The sequence below is a fragment of the Anomaloglossus baeobatrachus genome, chromosome 4, assembly GCF_048569485.1.
Source record: "Anomaloglossus baeobatrachus isolate aAnoBae1 chromosome 4, aAnoBae1.hap1, whole genome shotgun sequence".
In the NCBI taxonomy this organism is placed as follows: Eukaryota; Metazoa; Chordata; class Amphibia; order Anura; family Aromobatidae; genus Anomaloglossus; species Anomaloglossus baeobatrachus.
Window position 1 is genome coordinate 115,760,235 of NC_134356.1, and position 16,393 is coordinate 115,776,627.

The following is a 16,393-nucleotide window of genomic DNA, read 5'->3' on the forward strand; positions in this document are numbered from 1 at the left end:
CCCTTATCTTTGTAGTAGGCTAGGTTCTGCGCCCTTATCTCTGTAGTAACCTTGGTTCTGCTTCTTTATCTTTGTAATAGGCTCGGTTCTGTTCCCATATCTCTGTAGTAAGCTCAGTTCTGCTCCCATATCTCTAGTAAGCTTGGTTCTGCACCCATATCTCTGTAGTAAGCTCGGTTCTGTTTTCATATCTCTGTAGTAAGCTCGGTTCTGCTCCCTTATCTCTGTAGTAAGCTCGATTCTTCTTCCCTATCTCTGTAGAAGGCTCAGTTCTGCTCCCACATCTCTAGTAAGCTCGGTTCTGCACCCTTATCTCTATAGTAAGCTCAGTTCTGCTCCCTTATCTCTGTAGTAACCTTGGTTCTTCTCCCTTATCTCTGTAGTAAGCTCTGTTCTTCTCCCTTATCTCTGTAGTAGGCTAGGTTCTGCGCCCTTATCTCTGTAGTAACCTTGGTTCTGCTTCTTTTTCTTTATACTAGGCACTGTTCTGTTCCCATATCTCTGTAGTAAGCTTGATTCTGCTTCCTTATCTCTGTAGTAAGCTCGGTGTTGCTCCCTTATCTCTGTAGTAAGCTCGATTCTGCTTCCTTATCTCTGTAGTAAGCTCAGTTCTGCTCCCATATCTATAGTGGTAAGCTCGGTTCTGCTCCCTTTTCTCTGTAGTAAGCTCGGTTCTGTTCCCATATCTCTGTAGTAAGCTCGGTTCTGCTCCTTTATCTCTATAGTAAGCTCGATTCTGCTTCCCTATCTCTGTAGTAAGCTCAGTTCTGCTCACATATCTCTAGTAAGCTCCAGACAAGGGTGCAAAACCTCCCTGTAGTAAGGTTGGTTTTGCACCCTTGTCTCTGTAGTAAGGTTGGTTCTGTTCCCATATCTTTGTAGTAAGCTTGGTTCTATTCCCATATCTCTGTAGTAAGATCGGTTCTGCGCCTTCTGCTCCCTTATCTCTGGAGTAAACTCAGTTCTGCACCCATATCTCTATAGTAAGCTCGGGTCTGCTCCCATATCTCTGTAGTAGGCTCAGTCCTGCTCCCTTATCTCTGTAGTAACCTTGGTTCTTCTCCCTTATCTCTGTAGTAAGCTCTGTTCTTCTCCCTTATCTCTATAGTAAGCTCAGGTCTGCTCCCTTATCTCTGTAGTAGGCTCAGTTCTGCTCCCTTATCTCTGTAGTAACCTTGGTTCTTTTGGTTCTTCTCCCTTATCTCTGTAGTAAGCTCTGTTCTTCTCCCTTATCTCTGTAGTAAGCTCTGTTCTGCATCCTTATCTCTGTAGTAAGCTTGGTTCTGCTCCCTTATCTCTGTAGTAAGCTCAGTTCTGCTCCCTTATCTCTGTAGTAAGCTGGGTTCTGCTCCCTTATCTCTGTAGTAAGCTCAGTTCTGCACCCTTATCTCTGTAGTAAGCTCAGTTCTGCTCCCTTATCTCTGTAGTAACCTTGGTTCTTCTCCCTTATCTCTGTAGTAAGCTCAGGTCTGCTCCCATATCTCTGTAGTAAGCTCTGTTCTGCACCCTTATCTCTGTAGTAAGCTCGGTTCTGCTCCCTTATCTCTGTAGTAAGCTCAGTTCTGCTCCCTTATCTCTGTAGTAAGCTCGGTTCTGCTCCCTTATCTCTGTAGTAAGCTCAGTTCTGCACCCTTATCTCTGTAGTAAGCTCAGTTCTGCTCCCTTATCTCTGTAGTAACCTTGGTTCTTCTCCCTTATCTCTGTAGTAAGCTCTGTTCTTCTCCCTTATCTCTGTAGTAAGCTCAATTCTGCTCCTTTATCTCTGTAGTAAGTTCAGTTCTCCACCCATATCTCTGTAGTAAGCTTTGTTCTGCTCCCATATCTCTGTAGTAAGCTTGGTTCTGCACCCTTATCTCTGTAGTAGGCTAGGTTCTGCGCCCTTATCTCTGTAGTAACCTTGGTTCTGCTTCTTTATCTTTGTAGTAGGCTCGGTTCTGTTCCAATATCTCTGTAGTAAGCTCAGTTCTGCTCCCATATCTCTGTAGTAAGCTCGGTGTTGCTCCCTTATCTCTGTAGTAAGCTCGATTCTGCTTCCTTATCTCTGTAGTAAGCTCAGTTCTGCTCCCATACCATAGACCAGACCAAATATCAAAATACTGTACGTGTAGGTCCCAGACCAGACCCTAAACTAGACCCCTAAAAATGAAGCCCACCATTAGCAAATGCCCTTACTTATCTCCCAGACCAAACTCCTCTTTATACAGAGCCTAGGTTAATTCTTTATAGAAGTTGCCCACTACTTGAACAACCCCTTTACATTTCTCATGTTTGACCTCATTAATATGAAAACATTTATACTCACCTCCGCTACCTCGCATTTCAGCGCTGTCGGCACTCGCTCTCCCGGGGCTCACGTAAGGTTGTTATGTCACTGTCCTCTCCTTCAGATGTTTCAAACATCAATAGGAAGTGAGTATCCAGACGCAACTCTGACTTCCTCTTGATATTCAATTTGTCCGAAGCTGGGGACAGGGAAGCTATAGTTGATTGGGTGCAGGGCTTGTGTGACATAATGTCATGTGAGCCCTGGGAGAGTGAGTGCTGACACCGATACTGCTGGCACAGTCACTGGCATGGAAGGTGACCAAACATGGGGAATGGAAAGGGGTTGTACAAGGAGAGGACAACCCTTTTAAACATACCTCAGACCAGATGTACAATTACACTCACCGGAGCCATTGTCAAAATGTTGTCTATGATGGTGCGTTGGAGGGAAGAGTGTGACGGCCTGGACCCCGAGGGGTCACAGTACACTAACAACACACCCACCCCCCTCCCCTGGGTAGGTGACACCAGTCAATCAAATCCTTGTTGCCATCCTCCAGACTTGATGTCCACACCAGGTGGGGCGGAGCCAGGTGGTTGACCCCACCCACCGAGGAGCTCATAGGCCTGGAGGCGGGAAAAGACAGTAGAGAGGGAGTTGGAGGTAGACCGTGAAAGCGAGAGGAGTGAAAACTGTTGGTGTCTGGGTTGGAGCACAGGCACGTTCAGCAAGGTCGGCAGACGGTGGTGGCCATCTGCAGGAGTTGGTGTAGGTCAGCAGAACCGTAGGACCGGGGTCAGGCGGTGGCCCGCCGGTACCGAACCGGGGAGCAGATTGAAGCCAAGCACCAAGGCAGGGTACTCAGACCTCGACTAGGCTAGGAGCCGCCGTAAAGGTCAAATTATCTGATTGTGGTCTGGACCTCAGGGGTTCATTCCCACCTAAATCCCGTCAGAAGGCAACAGCCCAACCCGTCCGGATAAGTGCCACCGCCAAGGGCCAGAGATGCAAGGGCCAGCGCCTGCGGGCAAACGGGCTCTCCCGACACGTACACGCCGGGAAGCGGACTACCCGTGGTAAGCCATATGAGTCAAATACACTTATACAGGTGCAGAAAAACGACAGCCACCATCAACCCATCCGGGGAGAGTGAGAACACCGCAGCCGGCTGTGGGCCCCGTCCATCCAGCCATTTGGTTTACCAGAGACTCTGTCCTTCTGTTTCTGAGTGAGTACAACAGTGCCATCCAGCACCGCGCTGCACCGTTGCACCCGCGCCCACGCTGCCTCCCCGCCTCGGCACCTGCACCTATACCTCCTCCCTACTCCCCAACCGGGGGCCCCGGGACCAACAGCCTCTACCCACGGAGGGGTCAACACCTTAGCTGCTCTCCGCTATTGCTCATCACCCGTCACCAGTAGTGGTGGTGCCCACCATCACCACAACCCGTGGGTGGCGTCACGACCGACACCCCAAATACCCACCAAAAACCTCCCCTTTTCACTCGTGGGAGAGGAGGCGCTGCGCCGGGTCCGGCCCCGTGCTCGAGCCACCGAGGAGCAGAAGCACCGGACCCGAGCGCCAGCAATCCCAGACGAGCGGCATTCCCACCCCTCCGCCTGCGACAAGAGGAGTATGTTAACGACAAAGTGAGTATAACTTAAAACGTTTACTGCCTACATTATTTGCTTCTTTAGCATTTAAGGAGATATCCCCTCTGTCTAGGAGTCTTCTGGTAAAGTTGGCAAGTTGGAATAATAACTACTTTGAGATCAAGGAAACTAAATGCAAGTGTTGACTTCAGAGAGTGTCCAGTTTCCTTAATATGGGCAGCACTTACCAGGATATGTAAGCCAAATTGCTCCAAAGTACCCTTGACATTCTGCGATATAAGTCCATATCATGACTCTCTTAATTGAAACACTGAGTACATTCCCTTTTGATAAGTCCCTGCCACATTTTGCATTCAGAAGTCTAGCAAGGTTAAAGCTTAGCTGCTGGTGGATGCTGAGGACGATACTCCCAGAGAAAACATCTGAAATTCATGCCCACAGCCTTGTCTAGGTTTAAAAAATACCGACATGTAAGACAAGTAAGCTTCTTTGGCTTGATGTAATGAATAATGTAGGAGCTAAATGCACGTCTGTGATTTTCTTTAGAGGTTAACAGTGTAAGATATTTTAAAGGAAAAAATATTTTTTCTTTAGCAATGTCAAGCAAGTTTGTAAACAAATCTTTCATCCTTTCCTATTTTTTTAAGCAATGAATACCTATATGCATACTACATTTTGCTTATATATGAATATAGGCACCATTACAAGTGTCTCCAGAAACAAATAGAACAAAGACAGCCTGTTCCTCAATTAAGAACCTCCATTTGGGCCACATCTGAACAGTATGTACTTAGGGAAGGGTCCTAAAATGATGGCTTTACTGCTACTTTGCCACTGGTATGCCTTCCATGTCCGCTAATGTTAAGGCTCCTATGGAGTGAGGCCTGTTCTGAATTCCCGTATGGAAGGTGAACAAGTCAAACCAAGCTGTTCAGGTCTCAGATCTCATCAGTTCCCTGTTACCCACAGAGGCTTCCTGAGTCCAATACTTCACAATTTTTATGATGATGATGATAAAGGTAACAAAAGCCCCCCAATATAAGAATGCACACCTAACAAAATCTAATACTAAAATAACTAAAAAGTGTGATAATGCTACTCACTCGGCCACTAGCAGAGGTAGAGACAGGAACCATTTAACTTAAAAAGTCCAGCTGATTTATTTTCAGTCGGCATAAACCGCTCCCCAGGAAAACATAAAGAAAGCCTTTCTCCTTCCTAAAGGTTCAAATAAAGAAGATAAACAGTTGGCTCAGCTGCGGGATTACCTCTTCAGGATAAGACATGCTTACCTTAACACAGGTATCCCACTGGAGGTGTAGCAACCTCCACACACAGACAGCATATGAAACTAGTGATCTCCATTTAAAGTTATGTACCATTCCCTACAGTGGTAATTGAGGATTCAGCTCACCGAGTTGCTGTGATCCGCTGTCTGTCTGGACCCGCGCACGGAAGGTTAGGCTGCCAGTTTCACAATCAAAAGGAAAAAAGTCCAGCGCAGTCCTCAGGGTAGAAGTTAAAAATTGTCACATTTATTTGGTAAATCCATTAAAAATGAGTAATATATAAAGTGGTCAGGTGGAAAATTATAAGGGACATAGATTGAACCCCACAGAACTACGCGTTTCGACACATAGTCTTAATCATGATTAAGACTGTGTCGAAACGCGTAGTTCTGTGGGGTTCTGTGGGGTTCAATCTATGTCCCTTTATAATTTTCCAGCTGACCGCTTTATATATTACTCATTTTTAATGGATTTACCAAATAAATGTGACAATTTTTAACTTCTACCCTGAGGACTGCGCTGGACTTTTTTCCTTTTGATTCCCTACAGTGGGGTATGTGAGCAGCCAGACCCGCCCATCTCTCCAGCTCCTCATAAACCCCCCCTTAATACCCACTAATAACTCTTTTAGTACTAGGTGTACTAACTCTTACATCCAGGCTTACATCAAAGAGGATAACCACCTCTGTGATACGTACCTCCCATCTACTACATATCCGACAGCCATCTTACAAAACTTACAAAAGGTTGATGATTTTTTGAACTTTTGACTTTCAGACTCTATATCTCACCCTCCCCTATAGCTTTGATTGTGAGTTTACCTTCATTATATAGACAGTTTACTTGGCTATCTCATACATAAATTTGACTCTAAACTGTTTAGCATTAGTGATGGGCAAATAATAACTATTCATGATTTGATAATGCTTACCAAATACCGAGTACAATTCCAGTATTCAGCACGGCAAGAAAAATGCTCAGGCTCCCCACTGACTTGCATTAGGTTCATTACAAATAATCTGAACATGAATGATTACTATATGCCCATCTCTATTTATCATATGATTAATCATGCAGATTCTTACATTGAAACTGTTTTAATCCTGGTGGCGGAAAAATCTTTTTCTTCCTATATACTACAAATGACAACCTGTTCTCACATTCCCCAATATCCTAGTGTGTAATTAGGTTCTTTCCTAAGCAAAAGGTCACTGTTTCGAATCGAGGAGTAGCCATGAAGAAGATTTCCAAAGAAAGGAGAAACAGCATCATCCAGTTTATCAATACTGGTCTTTCCGCCAAGAAAATCGTCAAACTGCATCATTTGAGCACCATAACAGTTGGAAAAATACAAAATAAAGTCCGTCCATACATTCAAAAGCCAAGAGGTGGACGTCCAGGCAAAATATCAGAGTCAACAAGTTGGCTCATCACAAGGTCTATCAGTTCTGGCACAAGAAACACAGCAGTGGTGGTGACTCGTATGCTTCATAATAGTGAGATCACAGATATCCATGCAAACACCATGGGATGCACATCACTAAAGTCTGAAGTGGTGGCTCAAAAAAGGTGAAGAAACCTCAACTTCAACATCATCTAAAAAGCGTTGGCTCGAGATTTCAAAAAATTACGAAAACTGGTCTAAACAAGGTTGGAAAAGGATGATTTGTAGTGATGACATGAAAGTCACTAAAGTAGGCTATGATGGGTGCAAATCTGTCTGGAAGAAATAAGGAAATTGAAGAAACTGTAAAGTTTGCTAGAGGAAGCCTGATGATATGGCATTGTTTCACAGCCAAATCATTGGCTAATTGACCAGGATCGATGGTAGTCTTAATGCTGAGCTGTATGTGGATATCTTGCCAGATGAGATACTTTGCACATTTGAATACTATGGGTATGAAAAAGACAACATTGCATTCCAGCAGAAAAACCTGAAGCAAATGTCAAGACTGGGGAAATAATGGTTCAATGACAATGAAGTAGAGGATCTGGATTGCCCACACAGTCCCCAGACCTCAACCCAATTGAACACGTGGGTAGAGTTAAAGAATAATCTGTATACAAACCCAAGTGCGTCGATCATTATGCACCAACATTGGGATCATGTAGAAGAGACTTGTGATCAGATTTCGGTCGAGACATGCATGAATCTGATCGAGAGCATTCACAGAAGGATTCAGCTAGTGTTGAAAGCCTAAGGTTGATTTAAAAAATACTAAAAAATTAAAATAAAATTTAAATTTAGATTTTTAGCAGGAAAACAGTAACAATGCAGTGACATTACAAGAATCTGCATAACTAATTATATGCTAAATAGTTTCAAGTCAAATTTATGTATGAGACAGCCAAGATGATTGTCTAGATAATGAAGGTAGTCTTATGATCAAAGCTGTAGTGTATGGTGAGATATTCAGCCTGAAAGTCAAAAGTTTAAAACATTGTTACCCTTTGGCTTGTCAGTGCATAAAAATATATGACAAAAATGTACTGAACAAATACATTTATATAATCTAGCTTTGACCTCAGCTGAGATTATACACAATAGGAATTTACCACTGAATTAAAAAAAACCTTTGTGTTGATGCCATTTTATATAGTTTTTCTCATTTAGAGTGATTTGTCAATATTGTGAATATTATGACAAATTTGTCACAAGTACCCGGTTTTTAGATAATTTAGGAGGCATGTTTACATGGTTGAATCAGTCATGTTCCCAATTATTTTTCCATGTAAATATGCCACCCAACAGTTGATATATGAACAAAAAACTTGTTGGTTGGCTAATTGAATTATTTTTGCAGGGGGGAACAGATTTTGTCAGTTTGCATCAGTCCTTGTAAAAGGGCCCTAAACAGGTGCTTTAAAGGGGTTCTCCTAGATATGTGATAAATAAATAAAGTACTTTTAAATATTAAACATTTTTCTAAATACCTTTATTTTGCCAAAAGGTATGCTTTATATAGTGTACACTGTCAGGATTTTATAGAGGGCAACTATCATCTAGCAGTGGGCTCCCGTCCAGGATGGACTGCTTGAAGTGTATCTTGGAGACAGATAGACTCCCTGCACTGCACTAAAACTGTCAGGCTGACTGAGATGGATGGTCATTCAGCTAAAGAAAGGTGTTTTCTTTTTTAGTCCAGAACACTCAGTGTCCTGTCAGGTTAACTGAACAGAGGAATGAGAGTTCATGATGCCTGACAAGACGCTGCTCTGACCTAATGTATATCTTGAGCAGATGTTCTTTTAAAGCAACCCTTCCAACTACCTTAACTGTTTGCAAAATAAAAGGATTTGGGAAAAAAAATAATATTTAAATGTGTATAATTTATTTTACTTATTTATTTTTTAACTATTCTTGGAGAAACCTTTTAAAAAGAACATGACAGCTGAAACAAGCTGTCTAATCCATAGGCAGCATATATCAGGCACTGGCTAAATGAACTCAGCCAGGTATGTTTGACTCTGAAACACTGGGGCGTTGTAGAAAAAAACATAGTTTCAAAAGCCAAGGACTTTGCTGATCTGTAGACTAGTCAGATAGGCAGGCTCCCAGCATTTTCTCAACACCCACTGCGCTAGATTGCCATATCTCTGCCTATACAGCCACATAGTAGTAAATGCTGGAGAGACAAAAAGGCACAATATAGGGTCTTATACCGGTGGAAAGGGAAGGAAAGTACAGGAAATTGTTCACCTGCTGTAGTTGTGGAAGCTGTGTGACGGCTCCTGCAGACTCTGCGTAAACTCAAATTGGATAAAGCAGGAAAAGTAGGGCTTAAATCTGTGCTGCCATGTAAAGTAAAGAAGGAACCAGCAACAATCAGTATCGTAAAAATATTGTTCTACGCGATTTGGAGTCTTACTCCTTCAGGACAAAAATCCCTGATGTACATTCCTGTACATGAGTGATTTTATCCTGAAGAAGGAGTAAGACTCTGAAACGCGTAGAATAATAAACTCACAATACTGATTGTTCCTGGAACCTTCTTTACTAAACATGGCAGCGTGAATGTAACCCCTTCTTTCCTGCTTTATCTATTTTGAGTATACACCCATGTAAGGAGAGACTTATTAATCTAGGGCAGCAGACTGGTAGCTGCCGCCAGGGACCCCCCAGTCCAACTAGTCTACAGGTCAGCTCAGTCCCTGGCGGCTATTAAAAGTATGTTTTCTCTAAAATGATGTAGTGTTTCAGAGTCAAACATATCTGAGTACATATAGCTAGAGATGAGCCGACCTGTGGAAGTTTGGGTTCAGACCAACGTTATATAAAGTTCTGCTCTGGACCTGGACTTGACCTGAACTTCATTATAAGTCACTAATTAGCAGTTCGGCTCTCCGCCTACATACAGGCAGCCATAAATTTTACACTTCTGGGAGAGTGGGCAGGGTTTTTTCCTTTTTTTTTTGGTGTACACTGCATCCAATAATGCTCATTTTACCCCCAGTGCGAGCCATTTAAACACTGCAGGCGGCTCACACTGGGCTGAGTACCCAGTGTACCCAAGCTCAGCAATGCTCATGCAAGTGGTTTGCATTTGTAAAGTATCTAAACTGCAAACTCAAGCACTGATTTTTTTTAAAGTTTGTGTTCAGTACGAACACTGAACTAAAAAGTTTGGGTTCGCTCATCTCTACATTTAACCAGTGCCTGAGAAATGCTGCTCATGGATTGGGTAGCATGTATCAGAGGTCAGGTTCTCTTTAAGGTAAAGTCGACTGATCTCACTGATATAGGTAAGATAGGCAAACTGTCTAAAATGAATCAGCAGTCTCCCAAATCTCCCCTGATTTTGAATTGTTGTTGAATTTCAATGTCCAGTCCTTTCAATTTCATGAACTATAAACTACCTATTAAAAAAACGTGAATGCTTGCCCAAAACAAGCATGCATGTGAATAGTGCGTTGGCTGAGATAGATGTCAGCCAAAGAAGTATTCAGTGAATAGAGTTTGAGGATGCAGGGACACCTTTAATCATTATTAGTGATGAGCGAGTACTAAAAAGCTCGGGTGCTCGAAGCTCGGGCCGAGCATCCCAAGATACTCGTGTACTCGGGCCGAGCAACGAGCCCAATGTTATCCTATGGGAGACCCGAGTATTTTTGTGAAATGACCCCCCGGCAGCATGGAGAAACCCTAAAAATGTCACAAAAGTCTCAGAAGAGTGCTCAAATGACATGGCAACAGCATGGGGAAGACCCCTTGAAGCATTTATCACTGAAAAGTCACAGCTGTGAACAATTTTGTCCGCGTTTTACGCCATTTTTACGGACTCACCAGAAAACCTTCCAAAATGACCCCAAAATGATTTTTCATGGCGGAAATGTTAAGGGCACATACCCAATAGTGAGATAGAGCTGGTGTATGTTACTTTTTGAGATTAATACATGAAAGATTTTACGTGAAAACATTGTGTGGCACTCCGATGTCCCTGAGAAGAGACGTACATGAAGGCCTCTTGAGTCTAATGTGCCCATTTTGAGGAAGTGAGTCTTTGTAGTATTTTCCTTTGCCAGGGCAGTCCAAAATTGTGAGGTTCACCAATGCCCCTGCATACAGACGTGCATGAGGGCCTGTAAACCTGAAGTGCCCATTGGAAGGAAGTGGGTCTATTGTAGTATAGCCCTTAGGCAGGGCAGCCAAAAATTGGGAGGCTCCACGTTGTCCCTGGGTAGAGACGTGCATGAGGGCCTTTAAACCTGAAGTGCCCATTGTAAGGAAGTGGGTCTATTTCAGTATAGCCCTTTGCCAGGGCAGCCAAAAATTGGGAGGCTCCACATTGTCCCTGGGTAGAGACGTGCATGAGGGCCTCAAAACATTAAGTGTCCATTTTAAGGAAGTGGGTGTATTATAGTATAGCCCTTAGGCAGGGCAGCCAAAAATTGGGAGGCTCCACGTTGTCCCTGGGTAGAGACGTGCATGAGGGCCTCAAAACATTAAGTGTCCATTTTAAGGAAGTGGGTGTATTATAGTATAGCCCTTAGGCAGGGCAGCCAAAAATTGGGAGGCTCCACGTTGTCCCTGGGTAGAGACGTGCATGAGGGCCTTTAAACCTGAAGTGCCCATTGTAAGGAAGTGGGTCTATTTCAGTATAGCCCTTTGCCAGGGCAGCCAAAAATTGGGAGGCTCCACATTGTCCCTGGGTAGAGACGTGCATGAGGGCCTCAAAACATTAAGTGTCCATTTTAAGGAAGTGGGTGTATTATAGTATAGCCCTTAGGCAGGGCAGCCAAAAATTGGGAGGCTCCACGTTGTCCCTGGGTAGAGACGTGCATGAGGGCCTCAAAACATTAAGTGTCCATTTTAAGGAAGTGGGTGTATTATAGTATAGCCCTTAGGCAGGGCAGCCAAAAATTGGGAGGCTCCACGTTGTCCCTAGGTAGAGACGTGCATGAGGGCCTTTAAACCTGAAGTGCCCATTGTAAGGAAGTGGGTCTATTTCAGTATAGCCCTTTGCCAGGGCAGCCAAAAATTGGGAGGCTCCACATTGTCCCTGGGTAGAGACGTGCATGAGGGCCTCAAAACATTAAGTGTCCATTTTAAGGAAGTGGGTGTATTATAGTATAGCCCTTAGGCAGGGCAGCCAAAAATTGGGAGGCTCCACGTTGTCCCTGGGTAGAGACGTGCATGAGGGCCTCAAAACATTAAGTGTCCATTTTAAGGAAGTGGGTGTATTATAGTATAGCCCTTAGGCAGGGCAGCCAAAAATTGGGAGGCTCCACGTTGTCCCTGGGTAGAGACGTGCATGAGGGCCTCAAAACATTAAGTGTCCATTTTAAGGAAGTGGGTGTATTATAGTATAGCCCTTAGGCAGGGCAGCCAAAAATTGGGAGGCTCCACGTTGTCCCTGGGTAGAGACGTGCATGAGGGCCTCAAAACATTAAGTGTCCATTTTAAGGAAGTGGGTGTATTATAGTATAGCCCTTAGGCAGGGCAGCCAAAAATTGGGAGGCTCCACGTTGTCCCTGGGTAGAGACGTGCATGAGGGCCTTTAAACCTGAAGTGCCCATTGTAAGGAAGTGGGTCTATTTCAGTATAGCCCTTTGCCAGGGCAGCCAAAAATTGGGAGGCTCCACATTGTCCCTGGGTAGAGACGTGCATGAGGGCCTCAAAACATTAAGTGTCCATTTTAAGGAAGTGGGTGTATTATAGTATAGCCCTTAGGCAGGGCAGCCAAAAATTGGGAGGCTCCACGTTGTCCCTGGGTAGAGACGTGCATGAGGGCCTTTAAACCTGAAGTGCCCATTGTAAGGAAGTGGGTCTATTTCAGTATAGCCCTTTGCCAGGGCAGCCAAAAATTGGGAGGCTCCACATTGTCCCTGGGTAGAGACGTGCATGAGGGCCTCAAAACATTAAGTGTCCATTTTAAGGAAGTGGGTGTATTATAGTATAGCCCTTAGGCAGGGCAGCCAAAAATTGGGAGGCTCCACGTTGTCCCTGGGTAGAGACGTGCATGAGGGCCTCAAAACATTAAGTGTCCATTTTAAGGAAGTGGGTGTATTATAGTATAGCCCTTAGGCAGGGCAGCCAAAAATTGGGAGGCTCCACGTTGTCCCTGGGTAGAGACGTGCATGAGGGCCTCAAAACATTGTTCCCATTGCAAAGGAGCGGGTCTCCTGTCGTTGTAATGTCCATTCTGCAAAGAATGGGCGAAAAAATTTACCACTGGGGGTATTCCTGAAACAAAGGCCTAAGTATTGCAATTTGTAACGGTCATCATCATGGTGGCGCATGAGGAGAAGGAGGAGGAGTCCAGCGATTATCCAAAGTCCAGAAGTGTGTACCCATGGGTGAGTGGAGGTACATGGCAAACTTTAAATTCCGCTCTCATTTGCTGGTGGTGTGGTGAAGTCTGGCCCAATCCAACCCTTGTTCATCTTGATCAGAGTCAGCCTGTCAGCATTTTCAGTTGACAGGCGGGTGCGTTTATCTGTAATGATTCCACCTGCGGCACTAAAAACAGGCTCTGACAAAACGCTAGCAGCAGGGCAGGCCAGGACTTCCAAGGCGTAGAGAGCCAATTCATGCCACGTGTCCAGCTTGGATACCCAATAATTATAAGGCACAGAGGAATGTCGGAGTACTGTTGTTTGATCTGCAAGGTACTCCTTCAGCATCTGGGCAAACTTAGGATTTCTTGTGGCACTACCCCGCACCTCAGGGGCTGTGGTACGTGAGGGGCTGAGAAAACTGTCCCACATCTTAAAGACTGTTCCCCTACCTCTGGCGGATTGGACTTGTGCCTCTCTCGGCTGTACGCCTCGGTTGTCCACTGATTCATGACCTATGCCGCTAGCGTTTTGTGAGGGGAATGCTTTGCCTACTTCCGTGAGTATGGCCTTCCGAAACTGCTGCATTTTGGTTGACCTCTCCTCCACGGGAATAAGAGACAAAAAGTTCTCCTTGTAGCGTGGGTCTAACAGTGTTACCAACCAGTAATGATTGTCGGCCAAGATGTTCTTAACGCGAGGGTCACGAGACAGGCAGCTTACCATAAAGTCAGCCATGTGCGCCAGACTCTTAACAGCCAGGACTTCAGTAGCCTGACCAACAAGATGACTGAACATGCTGTCCTCCTCCTCCTCCTCCTCCTCCTCCTCCTCATCTACCCTGTCCTCTGGCCAGCCACGCTGAACCGAGGATATGACTGGTGTGCATGTCATATCCTCAATTTGGCCGGAGAGTTGCTCCATGTCTTCATCCTCCTCCTCGTCATAGTCCTCCACTGCACGTTGTGATGAGACGAGGCTGGGCTGTGTGTTATCACCCACACCCACTACTGTTTCTTGCTGCAACTCATCGCGCTCCACCTGCAATGCATCATGTTTGTTTTTCAGCAGAGACCGTTTTAGAAGGCAGAGTAGCGGTATGGTGACGCTAATAATGGCGTCATCACCACTCACCATCTTGGTGGAGTCCTCAAAGTTTTGGAGGATGGTACATAGGTCTGACATCCATCTCCACTCCTCAGGTGTTATGTGTGGAGTTTGACCCATTTCCCGACGGCTTAGGTGATGCAGGTACTCAACAACTGCCCTCTTCTGCTCACATATCCTGACCAACATGTGCAGAGTTGAATTCCAACGCGTGGGGACATCACACACCAGTCTGTGAGCCGGAAGATGCAAACGGCGCTGAAAGCCGGCAAGGCCGGCTGAAGCAGTAGGTGACTTTCAAAAATGTGCAGACAGGCGGCGAACTTTTACCAGTAGATCAGACAGCTCTGGGTATGACTTTATAAACCGCTGAACCACGAGGTTGAGCACATGGGCCACGCATGGAACATGTGTCAGCTGGCCTCGCCTCAAAGCCGCCACCACGTTCCGGCCATTGTCACACACGACCTTTCCTGGCTTTAGGTTCAGAGGTGTGAGCCAGTGATCTGCCTGCTGTTTCAGAGCTGTCCACAGCTCTTCTGCATTGTGGGGTTTGTCACCTATGCAGATTAGCTTCAGCACAGCCTGTTGCCGCTTCGCCGAGGCAGTGCTGCAGTGCTTCCAGCTTGTGACTGGTGTGGAGGGCACAGTGGATGAGGATGCGCAGGAGGAGGAGGAGGCTGAAGAGCATGACATTCCGGAGCTGTAGAGTGTGGGTGAAACACTGACTGAGGTAGGGCCTGCAAACCTTGGTGTGGGAAGGACGTGTTCCGTCCCTCGCTCAGACTGGGTCCCAGCTTCCACAATATTAACCCAGTGTGCCGTCAACGAGATGTAGCGGCCTTGCCCACAAGCACTTGTCCACGTGTCTGTGGTTAGGTGGACCTTGGGTGAAACAGCGTTGTTCAGGGCACGTGTGATGTTTTGTGACACGTGGTTATGCAACGCGGGGACGGCACACCGGGAGAAATAGTGGCGGCTGGGGACCGAGTAACGTGGGACAGCTGCCGCCATCAGGTCACGGAATGCTTCAGTCTCCACCAGCCTAAAAGGCAACATTTCCAGCGCAAGCAGTCGCGAAATGTTAGCATTTAGAACTGTGGCATGTGGGGTGTTGGCAGTGTATTTGCGCCTGCGTTCAAAGGTTTGCTGAATGGATAACTGAACGCTGCGCTGGGACAAGGACGTGCTTGATGATGGTGTTCTTTCTGCGTAGGCAACTGCAGGTGCAGGAGTGGAGGAGGCTTGTTCGCAGGCAGCATGGACAGAGGATTGGCTCGCATGCACAACCAGCGAAGACGTAGCAGTGACATCAGCAAGCACTGCTCCTCGACTCTGTTGTACTTCCCACAAAGTCGGGTGCTTGGCTGACATGTGCCTGATCATGCTGGTGGTGGTCAGGCTGCTAGTTTTGGTACCCCTGCTGATGCTGGCACGGCAGGTGTTGCAAATGGCCTTTTTTGAATCATCTGGATCCAACTTAAAAAACTGCCAGACTCGGGAAGACCTAACATTTGTACAGGCACCTTGTGTCGTCGTGTTGTTCCGGGGAACGGTTGCCTGACTTCTGCCTGGGGCCACCACCCTGCTTCTTACTGCCTGTTGTGATGCTACGCCTCCCTCCCCCTGTGCACTGCTGTCCTCGCTCTGCATATCCTCCTGCCAGGTTGGGTCAGTTACTGGATCATCCACCACGTCGTCTTCCTCTTCCGCACCCTGCTCCTCCTCCTGACTTGCTGACAATTGTGTCTCATCATCGTCCACCACTTGTTGAGACACGTTGCCAACTTCGTGAGAACGTGGCTGCTCAAATATTTGGCCATCTGTACAGACGATCTCCTCATGACCCACTTCAATATGAGCTGGCGAGAGGCCAGAATGTGTGAATGGAAACGTGAACAGCTCTTCCGAGTGTCCAAGTGTGGGATCATTAATGTCCGAGGAGGACGTGTACTCAGCCTGGTGGTAGGAAGGAGGATCAGGTTCAGAAATGTGCGGTGCAGTATCACGGCTACTGACACTTGACCGTGTGGAAGACAGAGTGTTTGTGGTGGTGCCAATCTGACTGGAAGCATTATCTGCTATCCAACTAACAACCTGTTGACACTGGTCTTGGTTCAAGAGCGGTGTACTGCTGCGGTCCCCAAGAATTTGGGACAGGACGTGCGAGCGACTAGATGTGGCCCTTTGTTGTGGCGAAATTAGAGCTTGCCCACGACCTCGGCCTCTGCCTGCACCACCATCACGTCCACTTCCTTGTTCCTTGCCAATGCCCTTGCGCATTTTGCAATGCTGTGCACTGAGTGCTGACGTGTATATTCACAACTTGTGCGTTATATCA